Genomic DNA, 14,958 nt, shown 5'->3' on the forward strand with positions numbered 1-14,958 from the left:
AGCCTGGGCAACAAGAGTAAAACTCTGTCTAAAAAAATAAAAAGTAAAAATAAAAGAAGAAGCCACCAAATGTATGAAAAATACTCAGCATCATTAATAGTTAGAGAAATGCAAATTAAAACGACCATGAGATGCCATCTTACACCAGCCAGAAACAGCCATCATTTAATATCAAAAGTCAACAGATGTTGGCAAGGTTGTGGTATTAAAAAAAAAAAAAAAAAAAAAAAAAAACACTTGCACACTGTTGGTGGGTTTTTTAATCAAAATATTCTGTATGGAAAAGAGTATGCAGATTTCTCAAAGAACTAAAATAAGAACTACCATTTGATTTAGCAATCCCACTACTGGGTATCTACCCAGAAAAAAATAAATCATTATATCAAAAAGGCACTTGCACTTGTACGTTTATTGCAGCACTGTTCACAGTAGCAAACTCATGGAATCAACCTGTGTCCATCAACAGATAATTGGATTTTAAAAATTCATGATTTAATTCTTTTAAAATAATATTTATATAATATATAATGGAATACTACTTAGCCATAAAAACGAATTAAATCATGGCTTTTGCAGCAACGGGGATGAAGCAGGGGGCCACTATCCTAGGGGAATTGACTCAGAAACAGATAGTTAAAAGCCCAAACTGCATGTGCCCTTATAAAGGGGAACCAAACAATGGGTACACATGGACATGCAGAGTGGAATAACAGACACTGGAGACTCCAAAAGGTGGGAGGTGGAAGGGAAATAAGGGATGAAAGATTACCAACTGGGTATAATGTACACAGTTTGGTTAAGGGTACACTAAAAGGCCATACTTCACCACTGCAAAATATATCCATTAAACACAATTGCACTTTTACCCCTAAATGTAAAATAAAATAAAATAAAATAAATTCTGAATCAGGAAACAGAAATTTTGGTATAATTGTATATTGTAATACGTGATAATGCTCAAATCAGTGTTTTGAGAGAGTCTACTTCTGGGTTCTTTGACTTTCTCTAATATTTAACTTGAAATTTTAAAATTAGTAATAAACCAGTGGTTTGACTGACCATATATGGGGGAATGTGACATTATGCAGACTGGTAACTCCGAAACTGTCTACTTCCCAGGCTGATCTGCCATAAAAATTATACCATATTCCATACTGAAATATGTGTTCCTGGAGAGTCATCACCCTTCAAAAAAGAATAGCATGATTAGTCTGGAAAGGCCAATATACATTATGTTGACCCATCTTAAATGCTTTGTACCTTGTAAAACCTAATTGAGCAGTCATTCTAACCTTTATTGATATCTGAGAGATAATCAGCACCTTGTTAAACTGTACTATAGCATAATTATAAAGTATATAATTTTAAAATAGATAAATGCAAATGAAAGTCTTTATAAACATAAGAATGTTATGTTGTGCTTTATAATCTTTTATCTTTTTTCTTAGCAAGTCAACTAAAAGTAGAATAGGGTAATTTTTCATTTATTTTTCTATGGCATTTTAACTTAATGCAATGACAACATATTACTTTTATAATTAGAGAAAAGAGAAATATATGAGGAATTATTTGAATGTTGTACTATTTAATATAGCACTTTTTATATTAAAGAGCATGAGGATACAGTTTTGTGGAAATTTATAATTCAGTGGGACTACAAAGCGTAAGTGGTGAGATCTTGCCTAAGTGTCTGCTTTAGATTTTAGCAATCAAATTTCCATCTCATAATCAGAAAAGTATAGGGGTTAATTATGGAGCACAACTCAGTTTGAAGGTCATTCCAAAGGTTCAGTGTTGATATAGAAAAATCTGAGCCTAGCCAGGTTGTATGAATGAAAGTGAGATTCATGCCCTAGAGGCAAACACTGAGAAAAAATAATAATTAAAAAATAAAATTAAGAAAACAAACTATCTCCAGGAGGGCCAAATTATGTTCTTGACTTAAGAAGATTATACAATAAAGGCTGTTTTTTGAAGGCCAAATGTTGAAAGGGTACACAGGAAAAAAAAATACACACACACACACACACACACACACACACACACACACACACACACTTTTCCAAGGAACCATAAACTATCCAGAGACCTAACAAAACTCAACTGACCACAGGGGACCATTCAGTCTGAGACAGATTCCTACAGCTACAGAAGCAGAACTAAAATCAGTCAAAGGCCAAAGATCCAATCAGAGAAATGTCAGTTTGAAAAATAGTGAGAGAAAGTAACATGTGAGATGTGAGTTTCAGAAAGTCCTTGGCATTTGCTTGGATAAAAACTTAATGGCTTTAGCACAGTTGCCATTTTCTTTTTAGACAGATTCAGGGAAGAACAGGCAGACAGTAATGGAGCAGGGAGCGATGACCAAAGGGGCCGTTTTGTCCTTGGCAATGAGAGGAGATGGCATCCTGAGCAACCAGAGGACAATGCCTTCTTCATTTTATCAAAAGACCAAGTTGAATACACCAGGGAAGATAAGAAAGCCCCCACCGAGACATTCTGTTTGTTAGTTTGTTTTTAATAAATCATGAGAAAAAGCAAAATTTTAGGATAAAAGTGGGAAAGATATTATAGGAGGAGAAAAGAATTGAGCAAAAGTGTTAAGTCAATGCTGAGGGGAGTGGACAAGTAGGATTAGTTAAGAAAATTAGTACTGGACAGTTTTGAACAAATCATGTATTTGAACAAATCATGTAGTTAAGAAAATTAGCACTGGACAGTTTTGAACAAATCATGTATTTTTCAAGTAATGTATGCCTGCATGGAGAAAGAATCTGCACTTACAAGAGGAGAGGACAAAAGAAAGAGGAAAACACAGATTTGAGTATTTACAATAATTAATCTGAAATCTAACATAGATAAAGAAGAGAATAAGGAGAGGTTGTAGCTGAAGAGTCAAGAAAATGCTTTTCTAATGCAGCACCATGAGTTTGCTGTTTTGATTAAACTGAAAATTGGAACACTGAGGAGTATGGAAAACACCTAATAAGCCTCATTACTTAGAATACCTCCCCAATAGTATTAGTTTATTTCCAGTACATGATGAAAAATGTGGAACCTCAATTGAGTACATTTTTGATTGAACAACTGATTAAACCCCAAATAAAGTGCTGCATTATTATTATTATATGTCCTGCAAATAAATGCTCATAGCTAAATTTGATGCAGAAGCAGCACAATTCTCATTAATGTAATAATACAATCAGGACAGGTTTTTTTTTTTTTTTTTTAATTTAGCATTAGCTATGCCATCAACTATATGAATTTTAGACTGCATAGGTCTTCTTTTAATGTAAAACATATAGACTATATGCTATTCAGTTTCTTGCTAATGATATCAAATTTGATTTCTCTGCTATTCAAGGGCTTTCAAAAGTCTGCTGATGTAGCTGACTTCTGAGAGGAAGAGCATGAAGAATGGGTCTGTTCTTGATGCTCAAAAATTTCCAAGATGCATGCTTGTATTAAGTTAGCTCACTGGAAATGATGTACGTGAGGCACACCATCTGAATCCCATCCCCACCACCGAACTACCTCTGCAGAACTAAGTGTTGGTGTTTGTGTTGTCTTCACTCAGAGGTGCTACTAAAATAGGAAAAAGAGAAAAATGCCTCTTTTTATTGAGTCCAATTAATGTTGATGCTGACTGCACCTCCATGCAGAAGCCCCTGTGATAGATCAGTCTAAGGGGCTCACCAATAAAAGACTTAACTTCTCTTCATGCAAGAGTCGAGTTCTGGCTCCCAGACAATGAAAGTTCTCTCTCCCACATGTTAGGGAATTTATTAGCCCTGTCTGCTCAGTTCCTCACCTTTTTCCTTGCTCTTGGTTCTTTCCTTTGTTTCTTTCTTATTCTGTTCTTTCTTTTTTTTTTTTGTTTTCTAAATTTACTGTAGACCTGCTCAAATTGATTTTTTAACAGAGGATCTACATTAACATAACATAGTAAGGCAACAACTTATCCCTTGATTCAAACTGTCATAATCAAATGAATTGTTCATTTTTATGTCTTTAGTTTTGAAATGATTGTGCAACATCTAGAATATTTTAAAGGAAACCTTAGGCATACTATTCTCCAAGATACATCAAAACATTAATCCATAAAACATAGCCTGCTTAGATGTTTTGACTTTAAGGTAGTGATTCTGATCTGGGAAATTAAGAAAAATAAGCACTTACCTTAGAATAGTTCACAGAATAGCTATTGTTGTGCTTTACATTTTCTTCATGTGAACTTTCTGTGTCACAATACATTTAAATGATTCAAGTTTTTAGATACTCAAACTTCCATGTCTAGTGGTTTTACAAGACTTTGAAAATTCAAGATCCTCTGACTAACAATTTGGTATTGTGTTAGAGTGATAAACATAAATACTATATAAAAGCTATATTTGAAAAAAAGTTAAATTTAATTTCTGTGGAATTTAAACAGACAGAAAAAATGAGAAGTAAGCCAAATACTAACAGAAGTTTTTTTGCTTTTTGTTTTTTTTTTGAAAATTTGTACTTACATATAATCTAAAAGACAAAGCTAATTAAAAATAGGTAAAAATGTTTTCCAATCCTAAGTCTCATTCTCCCTAGAGAATCAATCACAGATATTTCACGGTGTTTTCCATTATTTAACTTTATATTTCTAAAGAACATGATTGATTATACTTCACATTCTCCCTCCATTATCTCTCCCCTTTCTCCTCTTCCTCCCAACTCGTCTTTTTCAATTCTAGGCATTATCTATCCTCTATGTCTAATGCATGTTTATATTAGAAGATTGATATTAAATACCTTTTCTCATACTCAGTCCCAAATTGTTGTTTTCCTTCTGCTATACTCCTAATATAATTAGATTAGAATTTTTACCTTAATCCATATTTAGTTTTTGTTATTATGACTTACAATTTTAATTCACAGCTCTTCTACGTAGTGCATGAAGATTTCATTTTCATTTTGACAAATTTTAGTTTGTTTTTACTGGTTCATATATGTATTTTTTCATTTAGTCATATTGTTGCTTTTTGTACTATGATTAATTAAATCCTAAACTTTTTGCCAGGAAAATAAAAACGCCCCATCTGTGTCTCCGAACTTTCACCCTTGGACTTTCCCTCATTGTCTTCCTGGGAAATCTCCTTATCTGTGCCTATGGGTGTGACGTGATAAACCACTTCAATTCATGTGGAACATCCTCTCCAAGAGGATGCATAGGATCCTTAGAAAGGGTGCATAGGATAATAATGCCTTTTGGTATTTACATTTAGAAATGTCTTTATTGTATCTTCAGTCTTGCATTATATTTTTCTTCTGTGCAAAAATGATATTTCCTTAGAATATTCAATGCTTTATCTTATTGCCTTATATTTTCTATTTTTGCTCTCAATTAGTTCTGTAACATTTTGATTTCTGATCATTTTCCTTATTTCTGTCTACAAGCTTATTTAGGAAATTGTATTAATCATTAATTGTTTTGAAATTTCTCCTGATATATCTTGGAATTAAACATTAAAAAATATATATTTTAAAATTATTCTAGATGCTGACTGTAGTTTATTATTCTGGATAATTTTCTTCTTCACTTCTGATACATTTTTCTTATTATTTTTCTCCTGTTCATATTTGTTCTTTATTGAACTTGTTATTTGGATATTATACTCCTTGTATTGATTAATATTCCCTATCTAGTCTCTTTTGTTACTTATCTCTGTGTTTTTCTAGTTCTGTTATTGGGTAAATATAATCAGTTTTACATTCCAATGTCTCTTGTGACTTCTAAAAGCTTTACTATCACATTGTTGCTTCCAAGTTCTTCTTTTGCTTTCTTTTTCCACATCTAAGATTTTTCTTCAGTATTTCATGACTGATGACTCATTGTTCAGATGTGAGAGTGAGGCACTAACATATTTGAAGTTGTGTGTGTCTGGATGGAGAGAGGACTTGTTTAATGTGTGGCCCTCTCTCTAGGCTGATTGGGCAGGGTCCTTGTAATTTTAGAGGACCCTCAGGTTTAGTACCCAGAGAGTTGTTTTGTTTTGTTTTATTTTGTTTTGTTTTTTTTCCTAGAGTAATATAACTGCTGCAGAACTTTCTTCTTAGTTCATCTAAATCCAGGTTCTTGTCACACAACCAGGAAAGATTAGGCTCACAGACACATAGAAGGGTGAGGAGTGAAATTTGTGGGGCAGAAAGGATAAAGGAAAAATAACTCTCAGCAAAGCTAGAGAGAATCTAGCTAGTAGGTTTTCCATCTCACAGATTGAATCCCAGGTCACCATGCAGGAACTGAAGAGGTCAGGCTCCTCCCACTGTGAATAGCATGAACTTCCTGAGGCTCCACCCTGTCTTCCCAGTGCATAGGTGGGCGTTGTTCAGAGAGAATTAGTCAGGAAACGGCGGGCTTCATCTAGGACCAGCAATCCAGTTTTTCAGCTCTGGCTGTTTTAGGCTTGAAGACAGGGTTTCACCAGGGATCCTTGGCTGTCTCCTGACTCCATCATAAATTCCCCCAGAAAGAAGTTCTGCAATCACCTGCGCAGAAGTTGTAAAAGTAGCTAAGAAGATCTGGGAGGAAAAGAGGTGAGTCACAATCAGCTATATAATTTGGGGAACCCCTTGTTCAAAAATTACAAATGTCGAGACAGCAAGAGCAGAATACTGAACCAAGACCGGGATTTTTCTAAGTATGAGCCCTGTGTGACTACACATGTTGCTCACTTACGAAGCCAGCTGTGGGGGAAACAAGCTGGGGGCAGACTTCTCATTATTCAGTATGCAGACTGTCAGATATAGTCATGTACTGTATAGTGACTTTTTAATCCCATAAGATTATAACATAGCATATATAGAAACCTGATATATGGCACTTGATATTGGTATTGCAAATTAAGTAGGAGAAATAATTGATATTCATTAATTGTGCTGGGACATTTTGTTTTTCATATAAACTTTATCTATCTATCTATCTATCTATCTATCTATCTATCTATCTATCTATCTATCTGTCTATCTATCTATCTATCTATCTATACGCCATCTTGATTTGTGTAAGTATACTCTATGATGTTTGCATAACAACATAATCACCTGAGGATGCATTTTTCAGAACATATCCCCATCTTAAGCAATGCATTACTGTAATCCTTATGTTGACTAGAAACTGATGCTGGACACATCAAAGTTTCTCTACTCCATCTCTCCAGAGATAGCTCTCCTGTCCCCTACTAGCAAGAGCCAAGGACAGTATTCTGGCTATCCTGGGAGGGTAGTGGGGAAACGGTTCTGAGGCCTAGTGTTCCCTATAAAGACTTACAATAAATTATCCTGGTTTCAGTCTCAGATAAATGTCTTCACTGCATTTAATCATAAAATGAAGATTTTCATGAAAAAAAAAACTGAATTACAAAATGTTTGAAAACATTTTAAAAATATGTTTTAATATTTCAGTTTACCTTAAGAGACTTTAATATATGGTGAGTTCTCATTATGTATGGTAGTTATGTTTTGTAAAGTCACCGAGAATAGTAAATTAATAAACACTGAGCCATTGCTCAGAGGGGAATTACTGTCTATTCATATACTTATACATATTTCATATAGATTATACTTATAAATCCTAAAAGCAACTTACCTGGTAGATTCGATTTTCTTTATTTTACAAAAAAGAAAACAAAATGTAAAAGTTTTAAGAGACTGGCCTAAGGCCTCCCACTAACAGCTGCCAGAATAGAGATTCAGATTCTCTCTTCCTGCCCCCAGAGCAGAAGTCTATTGTCCTCTACCGTCTTTATCCTCTGGTCATCTCTGCATAAGAAATAAAACAGAAAGGCAAGCTTCATCTTTTATCTACCTCCTTTCCTTGCAGTTTGTATGTCTGCAAATAGCTGCAAAAGTGTCACCAGAATTGGTTCTGAGGTTACAAATACATTTTAGCAAGTAGGCAAATTTGCAAATATAGAATCTGTGAATAATGAAGATTCATTGTACATTTTTATTCTCCACAAAGATTCCAAAGTGTATAATAGTCCATACATTTGTGTTACTTCGATATCTTATTGTTGTTATTTTTGTTACTCTTCTGTTTGCCACAGCGCATCAGTTGACAAATAATTAAATGTGAAATATTTGGTCAGCAGACTTTCAAACAAATCTCTTTGTCTTAAAATTGTCAAAACTGTGCACTAAAAAGTGTCATTTAAAATGCTGCAGGAGGCCGGGAGCAGTAGCTCACGCCTGTAATCCCATTATTTTGGGAGGTCAAAGCAGGCAGATAACCTGTGGTCAGGAGTTCTAGACCAGCCTAGCCAACATGGTGAAACCTTGTTTCTACTAAAAATACAAAAATTACCTGGGTGTTCTGGCGCGTGCCTGTAATCCCAGCTACTCAGGGGGCCTGAGGCAGGAGAATCGCTTGAACCTGGGAGATTGCAGTGAGCTGAGCCTGTGCCACTGCGTTCCAGCCTGGGCGACTGACTGAGACTCACCTCAAAAAAAAAAAGAAAAAAAGATAAATAAAAATAATAATAAATGAAATACTGCAGGAATCCCTTTGATGCTGAAATGATGATCTAAATATGAATAAGAATAGGCACAGATTAAGAAGTTGGTTATTCAACAATTATTTTTATTTTTTATCATTTTATATTTTTCTTAGTCTGCTAGCTAGGAAAATATTCAGTGATTGTATCTTAATGAAATAGTTCTGACATTTTGATGGAAGGTTAAAAATAGAAAAAAAATCTCAATTCCTCAAAATATTTGTAATATTTATTTTGGACATGCAAAGCACTTTTCAGCTAGAAAATGCAAATATATATATATATATATATATATATAAAGCTTACAGACTAGTTGTGGGGACTTATGCCTCTAATTTCAACACTTTGGAAGACTGAGACAGAAGGATCGATTGAGTCCAGGAGTTCAAGACCAGTCTGGGCAACATAAGGAGACCTCGTCTATACCAAAAATTAAAAAATTAGTTGGGCATAGTTTGGCATGCCCTATAGTCCCAGCTTCTTGGGAGGCTGAAGCAGGAGAACGGCTTGAGCCAGGAAGGTCAAGGCTGCAGTAAGCCATGATTCCAACACTGCACTCCAGTCTGGGTGGAAGAGTAAAACTCTGTCTCAATAAATAAACAAACAAATAAATAAATAAATACAAAGAATAAAGCTTACAACATTAGCACTATTGCTTAAATTATATAAGAAGACTTTGGCCAAAATTTTGTATTTGCTTTTTAAATTTTAATTGAGAAACTTGGGTGGAGATTTTTTTTTTCCAGTGCATGAATTTGAGTGAATCAAAATATGTTTGTCTCATCTTAAAAATTTAATCAGACTTACATGTTTGAGAACAACATAAACAATAAAGCCAAGTAGTCAATAATACTAGATTGTTAGTCATTTGATTAAAACTGATAGCTACAAAATCAAACCCATCATTATTTCTAAAAAGTACTAGAGTTATTAGCTTTCTACTGATTTTTTGTTCATTGTTGCATATTTAAGTACCACAGAATAGCAAGAAAATAAGAAAAATCATTCCAAATCATACAAACTATATCTGTGCTAACAATATGCAACTGCAAAAATAAAACCAGCTAGTGAGTAAAAAAAAAAAAAAAAAAAAAAAAGGCTTCTTTCTCATAGAAAATTGTATAAGTTTAGCAATCTTATGTCATCTAAGAATGGCATTTACATAATAAAAATTACTTTATATTTTTCTATCACGTATATATTTTGATCTAAATTATCACTGCAATTGATAAATCTCAAGATGAAAGTTTGTTCTGTTAAAATACACACTTTTTTGTATGTTGTTACAACTATCAGAACTGTTGTTTACATTTTCATATGCCAACTTTTCCTAAATTCTCATAAACACTGACACTTAAATCTACCTCTATGTTTTATAATAATGTGGGAGATAAATGATTTACTTTTTACTTAATTACCAGGGAAGTTGAATGTTTTTCCAGTAGTTAATTAGCTTGCTTTTGATATTTTTATACTAATATAAATGTCTCTTTTGTGAGTTTCCTTTGTAAGTGTTTTATCCATGTTTCATTTTTATTGGCTTTTTCACCTTCAGTTTTTATTTCATGTATCTAAAAAATAATTTCCTACATTGTTGTTTGCCTTTCATTTTTTTCCACAATATATGTTTTATAGAAAGTGTATGCTAATTACATTCTTTTTTTGGATGCTGAGATATTATGGAATACATCTTAAAAGTCTCTCTGCCGGCGCAGTGGCTCATGCCTGTAATCCCATCACTTTGGGAGGCTGAGGTGGGCTGATCATGAGGTCGGGAGATCGAGACCATCCTGGGCAACATAGTGAAACCTCATCTCTACTAAAAATAAAAGAAAAAATAGCTGGGCGTGGTGGCGCGTGTAATCCCAGCTACTGGGGAGGCTGAGGCAGGAGAATACCTTGAACCAAGGAGTCGGAGGTCACCTTGTACTACTTATTAAAATTTTAAGTCTAGAAATTAAATATACGACTATAATAAGCTCTGAAATATAGAAGTAAAATAGTAAAAGTTATATTGTTTCATGCAAAATAGTAAATAATACTTTAGAATACTACTTGGTTTCGCTAAAATTTTTCTAAACTTCCAGGTAGTGGATCAAATTTGTCACACTCTAAATACCAAATATATGTCAATTTGAGAAGCATATTGAAATTTGGACATTGAAATGTAATTATCATTTTGTCATTTGAAGTTCAAAAGAGATAGCTTTATGTTATTACTTTCTAATAGGGTAAAGGCCCATTCGTTTTTTCTAAAATTATTTAATTCCTCCTAATTTGCCTGTATCTTCCCCTCCTCATTTTTCCTGTGAAGTGGGATGTGAGCTCCCAAATCTCACCATTGATTCGATAATTTACTTTGTTTTCCCTGTGATGCCCCCTGCCCATGAAAAATGTTTCTACCTTTTCTCCTACTAATCTGCCTTTTGTCAGATTATTTCATAGACCTAGTTATTGAACCTCAGAGCATAAAGAGAAAGCACTTCCCTTCTCTACAGCTCTCCATGTTATAATGAATAATCTACTGTTATTGAGTCATTGTACCCTAGAACTTAAAGTATAATAAAAAAAAACCTGAATTGTTTTCTATTATAAATATCAAAGAATTAAATATATAATGTTTTCACATATTTCTGTTATTTTATTAACATACATTTTTAGAACTATAATGCTTTTCCTTAAAGGATAAAAACACTCTGATTGTCTTAACATATTTTGCTAGATTACATTCAAATGTGTGCTCCAATTTTCTTTTAGTATGTTGTCTGCAAAAGCAAATGTGGTGCTAAAATTACATGTAAAAAAAGTCTTTGCATATCCTAAATTTGAAAATAATTTAGATTTAACATAAATTCTCATTGAACAAAACTTTTTTTCTGAAAGCAAAAGAAAATTTGTGGCCTTTAGGTTATAGCAGTGATTGTCAACCTCAGCACTCTTGACATGCTGGGCCATAGGCTTCTTATGTGGGTGCTGTCCTGTTCACTGTTTGGTGTTTAATATAATAGCATCCTTGGCCTATTCTCCCTGCACTCCAGTATCATCTGACCCCTCTCTAGTTGTAACAACAAAAAGTACCTCCAGGCATTGCCAAAAATCCCCTGGGGGTCAAAGTTGTCCCTTCCTCCCTGACAATCACTTCATGTTAGAGAAAAGGGCTCACAGACACATTACATTCAGAAACTTATCAAATAGTGAGTAAACAAAGCATTTTATGCAGTCACAGAATACATAGGATGACGTGTATACATGCACATCTCAGTGCATTTTATATTTAGGTCATATGTTAACTACTATTTTACAAAAATATTTTCCCCATATCTGTTAAATTTATTCCTTAATTAACTAAATATGAAAATCATAGCCAACTGAGAAAGTTGTTTTATATTCACATGGTTTAGACTGATATATTATAAAATTATACTATAAAATTGATATACATTATAAAATTAAGAGTATACATATTAAAATAAGTGATTTAATACTTTAACTCAGAATGACTGAAAGCAATTCACTGTGTTTGGAGGAGGGAGAGTGCTATCAAAATAATGGGACTCCATAAATGTCATGTTCAAATAATGTCATGTGGAAGTCAATGATAATTGACTTTGCATAGGGAATAATAACTCTCTTTCATCTCTAGAGAACTGAACATGTCTTTAATACATTTCTGTTAATGAACATGGGGTAAGATAATTTTCAAAGTAAATATACAGCCAAAATTGTAAGTAGCAATGGCATTAAAAAATTTATACAACATTTCAATGGAATGTAGTTTGTAATAACTTATTTATTCCTGCTTTCTTCCTGTTTTAGCACTTAATACATTTCTTATAAAAAATTATGTTTTACTGAATTAATTTCAGAAAATCAACAACCTTTCCAAAAACTTGAGTGTAAAAGTTTTTGAGTAGCTTTTTCATTGGATTGTGATTACTTTGTCAAAAATTGTCCATCAATAAGAAAATCTGTGATAACTGCAGTGTGCTTCAATATTAATACCTTTGTCAAAATCCATATTACAACTATAAGTTTCTACAAAATAGTTTAGTTCCCTCTCTGTTTTTTTAATCTTCTTTAAATAAAATAGACTTTAGAGATAATGTAAACCATCCCTCCAATTTTATAAATTAATGAATTAAAGCCTTTCTAACTGAGTGTCATGCACATTGTCACACAGCCAGATAGAAGCAGTAGAATTCTTCAACTTTAAAAAGTTGTAGGCTGGGCCCAGTGGCTCATGCCTGTAATCCCAGCACTTTGGGAGGCCGAGGCAGGTGGATCACCTGAGGTCAGGAGTTTGAGACCAGCTTGGCCAACATGGAGATACCCTGTCTCTATTAAAAATACAAAAATTATTCAGGCATGGTGACATGTGCCTGTAATCCCAGCTACTCAGGAGGCTGAGGCAGGAGAATTGCTTGAAACCGGGAGGCAGAGGTTTCCATGAGCCGAGATTGCACCATCGCACTCTAGCCTAGGCAACAAAAGCGAAACTCCATCGCCAAAAAAAAAAAAAAAAAAAAAAGTACAAAATTATAGTCTTGTATTTTAAGCTTAATTAAATATTTATAGAAAACCTACTTTCCTTGAAAATCAATGGCATCTAATGAATTTGTCCATTTGAAGATCAAGTAAAGACAGAAAAAAGTAATGACTTTCATACTGTAAGAATTCAAACATCATTTTGGTCAATAATAGAAAGTCAGGATCATAGATTATATTCTGATGTGATAAAGTGAACATCACAGATATTGTTAAGTTGTTAATATACATAGCTTTATAAAGCTTTATAGCTTTAATAAAATAATTATTTTAAAATTTATTTTTGTATTTACTGTGAATTTCCAACTTTTTATGAGTATTTTGGTACTATTATCTCTAAGTTCCCAAGAACTCTTTCTGTGGCATCATATATAACTTTCTACATCCTTTCCAAAATTTTCAATTAGTAATAACTTACTAGTTTCTGAAATAGAACTTTAAAATTAATGGTAAGGCAATAATGTTAACTGAATTGAACATGTTTGATTCCATTTTATGAATATTTCCTTAAGTCCTTCTAATATTATGAAAGGACATAAACTGAAGAATATTATCATTTTATTTGTACAGTATAAATGCTTTGTTTTTTAGAGTCTGAGATACTAAAAGCTTTTCCTCTGAAAGTATTGTGGAGAAAAAGTAATGTCTTCATTTTAAATCTGACTATTTCAGCATACAGATTCAACTTACGCATATAATCCATATAAGACAGCCTTATTTTGAGTCCATCACATTGTGTGTCAGTAATAAATAGAAGTATTCGTTTTGAAGTATTTTTTAATGTATGAAAACCAGGATAGTATCCCATACTTCAGGATTTTTCTCCCTTGTGCAGAACGAGATCTAGTGTTTTTTGAACTCAAGGCTTGTGTTGCTGTGTTATTTCAGAAAAAGCTCAGCTGGTGCTTGTCCAGTGGGATGATCTGGCATAGAATAGTATTAAAAAGAAACCATGACATGCTATCTTAAACACTGATAGACAAAAAAGACAACAACATTTGTTGGTTTCTCTTTTATACATATTCAAATCAAAGCAATGTATTCTTTCTCATATATAGAATTATACTTTAATCATATCTTTGACAATGCTTTCTTTCTCATCTCATCAAAAATCATTCTTCTTAATTTAATCTAGCACTATATCTGGTTTGAAGTTAAAATATCCACCATCTTAAGATACTTACTTAGTTGTAAGAATATCCTCTTATTCCTGTCTTACCAGCACATATGAATAAATTTTAAAATTTTAGTAACAAAATATAAATATAATATTTTAATTATAAACATGGCTTCTTTAAAATTTTTTAAAACTGTGGTGATGCATTTATAGTATTTGTAAAAATATGATAAATCTTATAAATGTTCTTCTTAAATTATACTGGTGTTAGAAGTATAGTTGTATAGATCACCATGAAAAGAGGAATAGACAGAACAGTAAAAGAGGCTAATGTATTATATATTGAATTCTCGTTTGGTAATTGGTATGGTTTGGCTCCGAGTCCCCACCTTAATCTCATCTTGAATTGTAATTTCTATGTGCTGAGGGAGGGAGATTACTGGATCATGGGGGCAGTTCCCCCTGCTGTTCTCATGATAGTGAGTGAGTTCTCATGAATTCACTTTTATAAGTGTTTGACAGTTCCTTCTTCACACACTCTCTCTTGCCCACCACCATGTAAGACATGCCTGCTTCCCCTTCCACCATGATTCTAAGTTTCCTGAGGCTTCCCTGGTAATATGGAACTGTGAGTCAATCAAACATCTTTTCTTTATAAATTACCCGGTCTCAGGGTATTTTTTATAGCAATGTGAAAATGGGCTAATACACTAATATTTTTTACACATATTATTATATTTAATTTTTACAAAAATGTTTTAAGAAAAA

The 14,958-nt window shown here is 33.2% G+C and overlaps 1 long non-coding RNA gene across 1 annotated transcript in view; it reads left to right on the forward strand.

The window, feature by feature from the left end:
• The first annotated feature begins 6,393 nt into the window (after nt 1-6,393).
• Nucleotides 6,394-14,958, forward strand: part of LOC115894593 — a 140,728-nt gene continuing 132,163 nt past the window's right edge. Inside the window, exon 1 of the long non-coding RNA XR_004054722.1 lies at nt 6,394-6,570. This is a non-coding gene — a long non-coding RNA (uncharacterized LOC115894593). The remainder of the gene's footprint in view (nt 6,571-14,958) is intronic.

Source organism: Rhinopithecus roxellana, chromosome 18 (genome assembly GCF_007565055.1).
Source record: "Rhinopithecus roxellana isolate Shanxi Qingling chromosome 18, ASM756505v1, whole genome shotgun sequence".
In the NCBI taxonomy this organism is placed as follows: Eukaryota; Metazoa; Chordata; class Mammalia; order Primates; family Cercopithecidae; genus Rhinopithecus; species Rhinopithecus roxellana.